This window comes from Cydia amplana, chromosome 4 (genome assembly GCF_948474715.1).
Source record: "Cydia amplana chromosome 4, ilCydAmpl1.1, whole genome shotgun sequence".
Taxonomy (NCBI): Eukaryota; Metazoa; Arthropoda; class Insecta; order Lepidoptera; family Tortricidae; genus Cydia; species Cydia amplana.
Genome location: NC_086072.1, coordinates 5,630,249 through 5,643,590, shown reverse-complemented (window position 1 = coordinate 5,643,590; position 13,342 = coordinate 5,630,249). Strand labels below are relative to the sequence as shown.

General features: G+C 37.7%; 1 protein-coding gene across 1 annotated transcript in view; it reads left to right on the top strand.

Moving 5' to 3' along the window:
• The first annotated feature begins 7,592 nt into the window (after positions 1–7,592).
• Positions 7,593–13,342, top strand: part of LOC134663098 (cell adhesion molecule Dscam2-like) — a 204,262-nt gene continuing 198,512 nt past the window's right edge. Inside the window, exon 1 of the mRNA XM_063519431.1 lies at positions 7,593–7,838. The gene's annotated coding sequence lies outside the window, so the exon portion shown is untranslated. The remainder of the gene's footprint in view (positions 7,839–13,342) is intronic.

The window sequence follows — 13,342 nt, the reverse complement described above, 5'->3', positions numbered from 1 at the left end:
CGTTCGCTACGTAGCGTTAGCAATTGGCATGTTGTTTCTCGCCTGGTCTCGTTAAGCCGTTGGAATCACACCAGCGCCGTATATCACCCTCAAGGGCGTCTTAGAGGTTTGCGCCGGAAACTAAACTGCAATAAAGTGAGCTTAGATGTATAATTGTGGTCTAAAGGTCGCTTTGAGGTAAAGGCCTTGTTCTAACTGAAAAAACCGGCCAAGTGCGAGTCGGACTCGCGCACGGATGGTTCCGCACCATCAACAAAAAATAGAGCAAAACAAGCAAAAAATGGTCACCCATCCAAGTACTGACCCCGCCCGACGTTGCTTAACTTCGCGGTCAAAAATCACGTTTGTTGTATGGGAGCCCCACTTAAATCTTTATTTTATTCTGTTTTTAGTATTTGTTGTTATAGCGGCAACAGAAATACATCATCTGTAAAAATTTCAACTGTCTAGCTATCACGGTTCGTGAGATACAGCCTGGTGACAGACGGACGGACGGACGGACGGACGGACGGACGGACAGCGGAGTCTTAGTAATAGGGTCCCGTTTTTACCCTTTGGGTACGGAACCCTAACAACAGTTCAGGTCCTTAAAACAGCTTGCTGAATAAGTAGTACTAAAGTGCCTGCCGTGTGTGCCCGGGTTCGCGGATGTGATTGTACTCGTAATCAGTAAGTAATCAGTGTGTTTATTGCTTTCATAGGTTATACAGGTTGGTACAGTCACCAGCAAAAATATATGACTGTGGGCAGCCGTGCAAAAATATCTGATGCTCCATTGGAGGCATAAGTATATGACGACACTACCTCGGTAAAAATATGTGATGCTTTGTGGCCGGCAAAAACATCGTTACTCTGTATCCGCATAAATATCGGATCGGGTCGCTTAAAGATATTTGATTACTCATAAAAATCATACTTATGTGATTACTCTCATCTGGCATAAATATCTCTCCAACGTGAATGCAAATGCATCGGATGGCAGACGGACCGCCTATATATCTGACACGAAATTATCAAATATGTCATAAATCGGCAAAAACGAACCATACCTGGATAGCATAGAGCCTTACACTGTTTGAAGTGATTTGACAATTCACGAAAAGAGTGCAGACTTGTCATTGCAATTATGTCTGTCTCACGTATTTCATTTGCAATTTTAAATTGTGACATAATTAAAAATCAGGTATACTTTTAATAGAAAATGTGTAATAAACCTCCTTCTTACATAAAAAAGAATGATGAAGATGTCAACCTGTGAGACTGTGACAAGGACAAACAATAATAGCGCTTTCGCTGCTACTCCTACTGAAAGATACATAAGACTATCCCGTTTTATCATTTCCCCCACCCCTCATGCCAGATCTATTATACAGGGTGGATTTTCTTTTTGGGTCAGTGAGGACAGCTACCAGATCCCGTGCTGCTACAAGAAAACGGTCTAAGAAGACCTTCCCTCGATTTCAAATTAATGAAGATTGGCTTTTACAGATTTTGGAAAAAACATACAGGGTGCGAGAAAAAGGTCATTTTTGACAAACTTTTTTTTTTGATGCCAATTCGTCCCATTCCTATTAAGGATCAAAAGCTTGTATGGAACCAAAAAAAAATTTCCGGCTAGAAAAGCCACAAATCGAGAAAAACTTTTCCCATACAATTTGTATGAGAATGAAAACTTTTATTTTTCACATGCTATTTTTGTATGCCAATCGATTCCATTCCTATCCAGTATCAATAGTTTCTTTGAGGTCAACTTACGGTAATGTACTAAAAAGCCACAAATTAAAGAAAACATTTTCCATACATTTAGTATGGAGAAAACGTGAAATTTAATTCACATTTTTCTATCTGGCCAATCAGTTCTGTTACATTTAAGGACCATAATACTGTATGAAGACATTGCTGTAGGACTGATGGGCGAGATAGAAAATTGAGAATAACATTTCACATTTTTCCCATACCTAGTAAATGTATGCAAAAAGTTTTTATTAATTTGTGGCTTTTTAGTACATTACCGTAAGTTGACCCCAAAGAAACTATTGATACTGGATAGGAATGGAATCGATTGGCATACAAAAACAGCATGTGAAAAATAAAAGTTTTAATTTTCATACAAATTGTATGGGATAAGTTTTCCTCGATTTGTGGCTTTTCTAGCCGGAATTTTTTTTTTGTTCCATACAAGCTTTTGATCCTTAATAGGAATGGGACGAATTGGCATCAAAAAAAAAGTTTGTCAAAAATGACCTTTTTCTCGCACCCTGTATGTTTTTTCCAAAATCTGTAAAAGCCAATCTTCATTAATTTGAAATCGAGGGAAGGTCTTCTTAGACCGTTTTCTTGTAGCAGCACGGGATCTGGTAGCTGCCCTCACTGACCCAAAAAGAAAATCCATCCTGTATACTAGATTCATGATTGCAATACGTTACGATTCAAAATTATATCCAGTTTATTCCGTCAAATCGATGATAGAATATAATGTGAGACAGACATATACAATGACAAGTCTGCACTCTTTTCGTGAATTGTCAAATCACTTTATACAATTTACCGCTCTATACCAAACATGTATGGTTCGTTTTTAAAGGTCGATAACATATTTGTGATTTTCCAACGTGTCAGATATATAGGCGGTCTGTCGTCCATCCGATGTATTTGCTTTCACAGTGGAGAGATATTTATTCCAGGTGAGAGTAATCACATAATTTTGAATTTTATGAGTAATCAAATATTTTTAAGCGACCCGATCCGATATTTATGCGGATACGGACTAACGATAGTTTTGCTGGTCACAAAGCATCACATATTTTTACCGAGGTAGTGTCGTCATATACTTATGCCTCCAATGGAGCATCAGATATTTTTGCACGGCTGCCCATAGTCATTTATTTATGCTGGTGACTGTACATTTTATTGGTTCAGCTATGAAACCCTGTAGGCCACTGCAATATAACTTAAATCTACCTTAATTATAATGGCTTACGGCTATCTCTTATAATGACCATGCGATCATGCATGATTTGTTATTTAATTTTAAACAACAAAAATAATCGATGAGTTCGATCTTAAATAAAAACGCATTTTTAGAAGCAATTTTACATGTGAATAGTTTTTCTGCAAAAATAGTTACAAAATGGTGGTGCATTTTTTTAGACCTATGATTATGATATTTTTGGATCCAGCGAAAGTTTTGTTTAATCAGGTTTCGAATCGAAGAATGTTACTAGAGAAAGGCCTCAAGAGCGCTACCTATTCATACCTATATATTTTTGCCAGCCGTACCTATTATGATCTAGAAATCAATTTTTTTCGAAAACTGGAGGCTAAACATAAGAAAACAACTCAAAATTTGCATTACATTACTTTGCCTCGCATGTGAATAAAATGCAACTTTGCTATCAGTTTTTGAAGTGCAAAGTAAGCCTTTCCAAGCTGGTGTGATGAAAATTATATTGTTTTCTATCAATTCACTGTGCTACGGGCGCTACGCCGTAGCCCGTAGAACTATCTTCCCGCCAATTGTAGCCGAAACTTTAGCGGTTTGCCGCGATGCATGATACGTCATCAACTCATCATGTGCATTCAAACTATTGAACAATTTGAGCTACTGATAAAAATAACATAATTCGAAGCTTTAGGTACATTAGTATTAGAGACATAACTCATAATAATATATTTATTTCTTTTAACTAAGGTAAATTGTATCTTCAAACTCTTTTGAACTAAAAGTTATATTATAAAACGGTGTCCCAGCTTTCTTTTGAAAGTGCATTCTTGCGTTGTAGCCTTTACTGGCGTTATCAATAGCGGCCGTTCTTCCTCGTATTCTCGCTGCTTTTCACGCAGGCGAACTTTTGACTCTGTAAAACATACAACCACAGCATTCATTAAAACTGTGCATAATCGGAGATCACACTTATTCTGGTTTGCCTCAAGCATACTCTTTTTCCGGAACGCATTAGGATTAACAGCCCTGATCTGCGGCGCCGAGAGTCCTTTACCTTCCTCAAGCGCCAACTTCAAAAGCGCGCCGCATCTTGAACCACAAACACATGTACCACCGTATCAAACCTATCTACAACCTTAACACTATAATGATAAAGACGAGATTTTAATAACATTTGAACCAAAGCGAGTGCTACGCTTTGAAGGCTTCGCGCATGCGCTTGAGGAACGGCAGCCATTTTCAGGGAACTAATACAAATAAACGCCGACGTCAGTACACGTACACAGGCACTTGTCACACACTAGCAAATGTATCAAATCGAGAAAGGATGCGTGCTTGCGTGTGTGTGAAGCCTGTATCTGTGTGAGTGGGATGCTGGGTAAGGCCTTGTTTACATTGGGTGGCTTTTGGGTACGGTTGTTTGTTTTTCGGTTGAAGAGTGAAGAAACTCATTTTGTTTTGATTGTTAATAAATAATGAATGAATATCTGGGAGACCGAGCAAAGCTCGGAAAACATAAAAACTCTAAAATGTGCATTTAGAGCCGTTTCCGAGATCCCCGAAATATATATACATATAAATAAATATACAAGAATTGCTCGTTTAAAGGTATAAGATTTACCGTTTAGAAAACCTAAGGTACTTACATTTTCTTGGGTTTTAAAAGTAGCAACATCCCGCTTACTAAGTCTGCTGTGATTTAACTTATACCAATAGGTAGTCATTGGAAAAAAATCTTTATCTCTCATCCTAACTATATTAATGGCATTAGACTTAATGCCATTTTTCAATTATTATTTTGTTTACCTATCACTTATGAGACATATAATATATGCAGTGTAAGTAATTAAAAATAAGACAAATATATTTTAACCGACTGAGGCATGTTACGAGGGCTGTTTGATAAGTACCCGTTTATGAAAAAAATAATCAGTTGTTTTTGTTTATATGCATTTATTTTTCTTCATAGTCTCCTTTTAACTCTATACACTTGTTCCACCTATATTCAAGCTTCAATAAACCATCCAAAAAGTATGATTTCGGAAAGTCATTAAAATAGGCCTCTGTGGCGGCAATGACTTCGTCATTTGATCCAAATCGCTTACCACCGAGCCATTTTTTCAGGTTGGGAAACAAAAATAAATCGCATGGGGTCAAATCTGGAGAATACGGGGGGTAAGGCAATAGGGCGTAGCGTAATTGTGTTAATTTAGCCGTCACAACTCTAGACGAATGAGCTGGTGCGTTGTCGTGATGAGACAGTACTTTTTTATTTTTTAAATGGGGTCGTTTGTCCTTCAACCCAGCGTCAAATTCATCCAATAAATTGGCATAGTACTGCCCTGTTATCGTTTTCCCCTTTTCTAAGAACTCAATATGTATAATACCCTGCGAATCCCAAAAAACGGTCGCCATGACCTTTCCAGCCGATGGAACGATTTTTGCTATCTTTCGCGCAGGTTCACCCGGTAAAATCCACTGCTTCGACTGCCCTTTCATTTCCGGGGGGTAGTGGTGACCCACGTTTCGTCTACGGTCACGAAACGACGCAGAAACTCCTTCGGGTTACGTTTGAACACGGCCAAACACTGCTCCGAAGTAGTCAGTCGGTTCCGTTTTTGCTCCTCCGTGAGTAAACGCGGCACCCACCTCGCCGATACTGTCTTCATACCCAATTTTTCTTCTAATATGTTTTGTACCCGCTCGATTGGAACATTTACAGCATCAACGATTTCTCGAAGTTCAATTCGGCGGTCGGCTAAAACGATATTTTCAATTTTCTTAACCATATCGTCTGTAGTCACCTCAATTGGGCGGCCTGGGCGATCCTCATCAAAGACGGTTGTTCTCCCCCGCTTAAACTCGTTAAACCAGTATCTGACGGTTGTCATAGAAGGAGCACATTCATGGTAAACCGCTTGCATTCTTACTTTTATTTCATCACATGTTTTTCCTTCCAAAAACAAGAATCTAATTACAGACCGATACTGCTCTTTGTCTATTTTCACAATTTTAAGTTCACGCTTTCACTGAATCGCTGTCAAATGAGAAAAAAACAAAAGAATGCTGTTTTTTTTTAAATTTTCCCACCTCTGAAAAATGGCTTAAAACGATTGTATACATATTTTCGGCCCGTGATATTAATACATTTGGAAAACGGGTACTTATCAAACAGCCCTCGTACTAATAAGGAAATTGTAGTATTTGTAAACCAAATTAATAGTCAGCCTCATATTTATTAATGTTCTCTTCCAATGTTGTAACCATTCAAGAGCGATGTAAGGATTTGTGACCCCGGTTGTGAGTTTTTTTCATTTCATTTCATTTCATTTCATTTCATTTATTCATGCTAAACAACATACACAAATATACACAAATATAAGTACATGTCATATTATGAAACCCGGATGGGGCATAGCAGATAACTTATTTTCTAGAACTTAAATGCTAAATTATCCTAATTACAATAAATAATATATAACAATATATACTAAACTTATGCACACTAAACATTTTTGTCACCAAAATACTCTCCTATATGGTAGTAACATTTGTCAACTAAATTCTTTTTTAATTGTTTAAAAAATAGTATATTGTTCTTTTCTCCCTTTAAGGTGTCACTTAATTTATTATAAATTTTAATTGTCATGGCGTGTGGACTTGTACTGTGCAACTTCATTGTAGATCCTGAGACTGTAACTAGATTATTTTTGAACCTAGATTCGTAACGGCGGGTCTGATCTAGAATAGAAGTGTATAGTTGCGGGTTCTTTCTGACAAATTTACATACCTCATAAATGTATATGGAAACTAATGTTAACATATCATATTTTCTAAAGTAAGGAATACAGCTCTCTGGGATTTTTATATTGGCTAGTATGCGTACACACTTTTTTTGAAGGATAAAAAGATCTTCGACATCTGTACTGTTTCCCCATAGTATGATGCCGTATGTAAGCCATGAGTATGCGTAAGAATAGTAAGATGTAATCGCGGAGTTAAAATCAGTAGATCTCTTAACTTCCCTTAATGCGTACACAAAAGATGATAACTTTGATTTGATAATTTTTTGGGGATAGTACATTCGCCAGCACATGTCAAAACATTGACCTTCTAAACCAATCACAGCCAATGAACCTAACCGTTCCTCCAAAATCACAAGCCCCGCTTTAAACATTCATACCAGGGATGTTGCGAATATCCGCATCCGCATCTGCATCCGCAACCGCGGAACTTCCGCATTGTTTTCAACATCCGCATCTGCATCCGCATCCGCATAAAATCGATGCGGATTTAATGCGGATGCGGATGTGGAACAGATCGGTACAGGAACGTCTTAGCATCGGCGTAAGTGCTAGACTGCTAGGTAATTTAGTCATTAGCCAAAAAAACCTATTAAAAATTAGCAGTCAAGCGTGAGTGGGACTTAATGTACGGAACCCTTGGAACGCGAGTCCGACTCGCACTTGGCAGGTTTTTTGAAATAAAAGTTACTAAAATGTAATATTTGACGTTTTTTATGGTACTATCTTGACATCCGCATCCGCATCCGCGGATGTAAGCCTTTAAAAATCCGCATCCGCATCCACGGATGTCAAAAAATCGGCATCCGCAACATCCCTGGATACCCGGTGGATAGTACATTCGCCAGCACATCTCAAAACATTGACCTTCTAAACCAATCACAGCCAATGAACCTAACCGTTCCTCCAATATGACAAGCCCCGCTTTAAACATTCATGCAATTTATTATTCCATGGTGAACACACCCGAACACCTGACCTGACCTGGAGAGGCACAGATTCTGATTTAGTCAGCCTCGCGTCGCCATCGCGCGCGGTCGTGCCGACCCGTCCCGCAAACTGTAACTACCCGAGAACGGTGAAAAAACCGGGTACGTAATTAAGATTATGCGGTAGCTGTAGGGTTAAGGCCCTCTGGAGTGCGGTGCTTGTTTGTTGTGGGCGTCAGCTGTCGCTATCGATTATTATGACATCGACTGTATGCACGTGTTTGAAAGCTTGCATTGCCTTAGCGATAAGCTGAGTAAGTAGTTAACAGAGTAACACGTGTCCTAACCGAATCTCATTCAAAATTTCTTGTTGCTTTAGCGCAACGTACGCTGTAATAGCTATACGTAGGTATTTTTAATGTTGCGTGATTATTGACGATTATTTATTCCGAAAAACAAAAATTACAATCTTTGTCGCTTGGATGAAAATAGTTTTTCCAAAAATATTAAATGGATATACATTATACGTACTTATATGATTTTTCATTTAATGGCACCCGAAAGTTGTTATGTCAAAGATCACAATTTAAATATTGCACAACACACAACAAAAAAGTCGAACTTAACAGATTCACCGCTGAGCTACGGTCGTAGCGCTACGTTGTAGCCGAGAACATGGGTTTCCCGGTATGTAACGAAAATGCTTTTTAGAGGCAAAACGACAACGTGTCGTGATTTACTAGCGCTGAATGGGCTCAAGCCTCTGTAGTCTATACGGAATGTCTATTTTAATTAACATTGGAGTTTGCTAGGTAGGTATCTAAAGCAAAATGAATTAAGAAAACTGATATATCTCTGTCTGCTTTGAAAATGGTTTCAAAACATGCTATGTATTTGCGTCTTATACCATTATTACGACAAAAGGCAAAGTGATAAAAATCTCGGTTTTTTGCCACAATGCCGATTTAGAATATTTAAACGGAGTAGTTTACACTTACAGTATGTATGTGTAATTGCCCGAATCTGGCTATCCATTGAAATAGGTCACTTGTCGACTGACAGACCGCCGTGGGACCGATATTAATTGGATCCGCAAGCTAATGGCGTAATTTTGATTGCTAATATCGGTTTCAAATGCTACGTATCAGATGGGATATCCATTTCTGATAACGGCTTCATCATTTAATAAAATATTAGGACTATAAAATATGAATTGTAGAGGCGTGGTTATGGTAAGATTTTAAGTGGAATGTCTCAATGATATACTACATACAGCAGAGACTGCAGCGACTGTGCAAGCTACATAGCTTAATAATTTTGGGAATATGACGTACGTTACGGTAGAGCTTCCACACCGTCGCTTGCCAAGTAAGTACAGAGCTTTGACAATCACTACGACTTGATACGCAAGTTTTGCATATGATGGCCTTGTCACCACCCCAGATTTTTTCAGTAAACAATATCAAGTCCGCATTCATGCATTACGGGGCACCGAGCGTGGGATTCGGCAAATGAAAGTCAGTCAAACTTATCGATATTCACGTTTGACGTGACTGTGCGTTACGTGTATCAGCAGCAGGCAGGTATTTGAAATTGCCTGATTAGGTAATTTTGAATACCTCAGCTGCTTAGCTACTTTTCCTCCTGACTGGACAAGTGCGCCTTTTCATAACGCCTGGATTGTCGCGAGAGCGTTTGAACATCTTACTAGTTTGACTTTTATAATTTAAACTGAAACGGTAACTACAAAAACCTCTTACCAATCGCCTCTATTACGTAGTAGACTTTCAAGTCGGTAAATTTTTTGTATTTTCTGTTAGTGAAAACCGTGAAAAGTTGTAACTTAATTCGATTAGTTACTTTCATGAACTTCTAAGTAAGTATGTAAATAAGCCCACAGCCGACCCGACTCCTCCTGAATTAAGACAAATCGCTTCGCGTCTTCAATTCCCAACGCTCTATGTAGAAGGGTAACGATTGCTTCTTTAGGCAGATTCAATTTACAATATTATCAGGTAAGGTGCAAGTATATTGGGATAATTCCTTATCCGTAAATAGGGTAAATTCGAAATTTCTAGAATAGTATATTAGTAGTAGTTATACCTAGTATAGTGTCAGTAGTGATCCAATTTCAAAGCCAGTTATTATTATTATTTTCTAAATACTGTGATACTTATTTAATTTTTGAACCGAGACGATGACAATTTGAAAAAAATCATAACCATATCAGCGACTCCGATCACGAAAATTCTCTACACTCAGCTCCATATAAAAACGGATGTCTCAATGTTCCTAAAATAAAGAAATAAAATAATAATATATTAAATAAACGTTGAGTTTATTTTGTACTTACCTACTCATAGTTAGAATTACACACAGCGATACAAGTAACATAATAAAACCAATTGTTTCTTAACGAACTAAATTTGCGCTTAACAACGCTGTCATTTTCAGATGAAAGGTATCACTTTGCTGCTGCTGTCTAAAATATGACACTAACATAAAAGCTAAACTATTAGAAATAGTTATTTTTGTTGTTAATCAAATAATCATTATTATAAGGCCTTTCTGAAATAGCTTTAAAATGATCGGATATGTGATGTACTGCCCCTATTTGTATGAAGTCCTTCAATTTTCAATAGATCATCGATCAATCAATCGTCGGTCCGTGTCAGGGGTCTGTCCAGGCTGCGTATTCCGGTACGTGGTAGCCATTTAACCTTTCGTACGTGTGTGTACGAAAATATTGGGTTCAAAGTGTTCAAACCTCAGTAAATATGAATTACAAAGGGGTGACTGAAAAATGTTTGAAAAATAACGAAAGGTACTTGTACCTGTATTAATATTAGGAATATTAATTGCCGCTGAATTTTAGATTGGTTGCGACGATTTCAATTGTCCGCATTAACAATCGGCACACATCGGTCAATTATCAAACGAAAAGGAAAAAAATATAAATTAGGTAGGTATATACTTTCGAATGCTGAAATGAAACGAACGTCTCATCTAATTTGAATTCAACCGTCTGCAGATATTCGACTAAAAATTTCCATTCTAAATTTTTCTTCTTATGATGAATACAGCGAAGTTGTTTCAAAACTCGCAAATTAGGAACATTTATTTGCATGAAATATGAAGCGTTTTTTCAGAAACAAACACGGTGGAAAGATCGTATGCAAATGTTATTGGCGTTAAATTTAAATGAAGGCCGAATTTGGGCTCGTGTTGCGATCGGGCGATATGGCAATTTTATAATATGTCTACTCGTAATGTAAGAAAATTAATTAATTAAATACTATATTCCTAATCATTTTACGGGAGATGACAGATGACACTATCATATTCTTACCTACTTTAACTTAAAATTCAAAATAATCAACTTTGCAGCCGCCTTTTTAGGGTTCCGTAGCCAAATGGCAAAAAACGGAACCCTTATAGATTCGTCATGTCTGTCTGTCTGTCCGTCCGTCTGTCCGTCTGTCTGTCCGTCCGTATGTCACAGCCACTTTTTTCCGAAACTATAAGAACTATACTAGCGATGGGCGAGTCATCTGATTCGAATAATTCGAATCAGCCTACAGATGAGTTAATTCGAATCAAGACTATGGGCAATTCGAATCAACTCGACCACTAGCTAACTCGGCGAACAACTCGCCGAGCCGAGTCAACGCTATCACACTGCTACTAAGGCCATTCAAAAATAAACCTTAATACTGTAGCCCGAAGGCTCTTTTTACAACAACTGCCGCTCGATTCGCCGTCTCAACTCGAGTTGGTACTATAACCATTCAAAAATAAACCTTAATTCCGTGACCCGAAGGTTCATTTTACAACAACTGCCGCTTGATTCGCCATTCCAAGTATCCCAACTCGAGTTCACTGCTAGTATGGCCATTCAAAAATAAACCTTAATTCCGTGCCCTGAAGGTTCTTTTTACAACAACTGCCGCGTAACTCGCCCTCTCAACTCGCTCCGCGCCTGTGCCTGTGACCTTGTCGCGAACCACGCGAATCGTCGAGTCGAGTCAACTCGATTTTGAATTCGAATCAGCGGCCGAATCAATTCGAATGATTCGAATTAAAAAAAAGTGGACTCGTCACATCGCTAAACTATACTGTTGAAACTTGGTAAGTAGATGTATTCTGTGAACCGCATTAAGATTTTCACACAAAAATAGAAAAAAAACAATAAATTTTTGGGGTTCCCCATACTGTGAACTGAAACAACATTTTTTTTTTCATCAAACCCATACGTGTGGGGTATCTATGGATAGGTCTTCAAAAATGATATTGAGGTTTCTAATATCATTTTTTTCTAAACTGAATAGTTTGCGCGAGAGACACTTCCAAAGTGGTAAAATGTGTGTCCCCCCCCCCCTGTAACTTCTAAAATAAGAGAATGATAAAACTAAAAAAAATATATGATGTACATTACCATGCAAACTTCCACCGAAAATTGGTTTGAACGAGATCTAGTAAGTAGTTTTTTTTTAATACGTCATAAATCCCCTGAATACGGAACCCTTCACGGGCGAGTCCGACTCGCACTTGGCCGCTTTTTTTCTAGGAGGCGTAAGCATTGACACTTTTATTACCAGAATTTTACATCACATAATCTAATGACACTACATTCTTTTAACCGCTAAACGCAGCGGTAAGTGCATAGTCATTCTTCTACATTCCGTTGATCTACTGATGTGTGAAATTTCACGAAACTTTCACTAGGAAATATGGGAAATTTAGATTTAAAATTGGAAAGTTTCAATTCTCATACAAAAATGTAAGAAATTTTCCGAATTTTTCCTACGTTAAATTTCCGAAACATTTCGCAATTTTGGAAAGTTTTCCAAAATTGCGAAATGTTTCGGAAATTTAACGTAGGAAAAATTCGGAAAATTTCTTACATTTTTGTATGAGAATTGAAACTTTCCAATTTTAAATCTAAATTTCCCATATTTCCTAGTGAAAGTTTCGTGAAATTTCGGAGAATTTATAGAATTTTATGGAAACTCCGCAACTTGCACATATGCTGCGTTTATCAGCTATCGCATAGAAAAACCGCGCGCTTTAAATATGTCAGTGACAGCTGTCATTCCATAAAGGACTGTTAAACTTTTCATATACTTAAGTGAATTTTAACGAACTACAACGAAGTTGTCAGAAGGTTTAGTACAACTGGCTCTTAAACATTATAAACATGGAGGCGAGCCAAGCTCGCCCGTCAAGTGACCGGACTTTATCGCAGCGATATGTCTTCGTGCGCGTCAAACTGTATCTGATATACGACTCACATTAATGCAAGTTTCTCGTCCAGCACTTATTTGGAATCTAGAATGGAAGCGTAAACATTTAGGCTATTGGACTTAAATGTGCCGGGCAGTGGGCAAATCAGTAATACGAGTGTACCTACCGCCATAAGAGTAGATCAAATTAGTCTCTGATTTTTTAATATACAGGAACTGATTCCAATTCCAAAACTATTTCAGGCAGGTGTGTTTTGAATTTTTGTGTAGAAAAATGTGAAATATTAGTAAAATGAATTATAACCACTTTGCAAAGTATATTTATTTTATAAATTTAAATCCGAGACAGTTGTACATGTGTATTATGTATAATCTAGAAAACGATATATTATGTTAATAACCATAGAAACTATCATAATTCAT